General features: G+C 59.5%; 1 non-coding gene across 1 annotated transcript; it reads left to right on the top strand.

Annotated features, from left to right (window-relative positions):
- Nucleotides 1–857: 857 nt before the first annotated feature.
- Nucleotides 858–976, top strand: LOC131872166 (5S ribosomal RNA). Its single transcript, XR_009370344.1, has one exon. It is a non-coding gene; the product is annotated as a 5S ribosomal RNA (ribosomal RNA).

The raw sequence follows: 976 nt of genomic DNA, 5'->3' as shown, positions 1-976 counted from the left end.
GGGTTCAAAGGTGCTAAGTTGGGTGCGAGGTTGGGTGCGAGGGTGGGTGGGTGCCAAGGTGTGCTAGGTGGAAGCCCGGGTGGGTCGGCATCCCATGGGTGTCGAGTTGGGTGCCTGATGGGTGCTTCTTGTCAAGTTTTAGTCGTCGGGACTCATTTCGAGCCTTAGAGGTCGTTTCTTGTCCGGTTGCCCTGTCTTCGACCTGGGAACCCAATTTTGGTCCTCGGGTCCCATTTTTTTTTGTCTCGCATCCCACTTTTGGCCTGTGGCCTTTTCGGGGTCGATTCTCGTTTTGGGCATCAGAGCATGTTTCTTCTCCTAAAACCCAATATTTGTTTATTAAGTCTCGGAACACATTTTTGTTCTCGTGGACCCATCATGGGTCTTGGAACGCATTTGTGGTCCTTGGGTCCCATTTTGCATCCCGAAACTTGTGTTTTGGTGCTTGATCCCTATTTTGGGTGCCCACCTTGCACCAAGTGCGCACCCGGGGCAAACCGAGCGCCTTGGTGCACCAGGGCAAGATCGAGCGTGCACCCGAGGCGCCCCGAACATGCACCAAGGTGCACTCGGCCCACATGTGAGCGCAGGTCGTTGCGCCCGAGGTGGTGTGTGGGCACCGCGTTGCAGACGGGACACTGCACGCACACGACGCCCCCTCCAGGTGCACGCACGTAGGCCGGGCCGGGTGCACACCCGACGCCCTAGCAAGGTGCGCGCACCCGGGCAGGGCTCACACTTGGCGAACGGGGCGCACTTCGCGAGGGAGGGTGTGCACCTCGACGGGGGTGGGTGGCCGGGGTGGATTCGCACGTGGGTCGCGGTTTGCTAAGTACACACTGCGACAAGCTCATAACGGGTGCGATCATACCAGCGTTAGTGCACCGGATCCCATCAGAACTCCGCAGTTAAGCGCGCTTGGGCCGGAGTAGTACTGGGATGGGTGACCTCCCGGGAAGTCCCGGTGTTGCACCCT

This window comes from Cryptomeria japonica, unplaced genomic scaffold, assembly GCF_030272615.1.
Source record: "Cryptomeria japonica unplaced genomic scaffold, Sugi_1.0 HiC_scaffold_529, whole genome shotgun sequence".
Taxonomy (NCBI): domain Eukaryota; kingdom Viridiplantae; phylum Streptophyta; class Pinopsida; order Cupressales; family Cupressaceae; genus Cryptomeria; species Cryptomeria japonica.
This window is presented reverse-complemented; position numbering and strand designations above follow the sequence as displayed.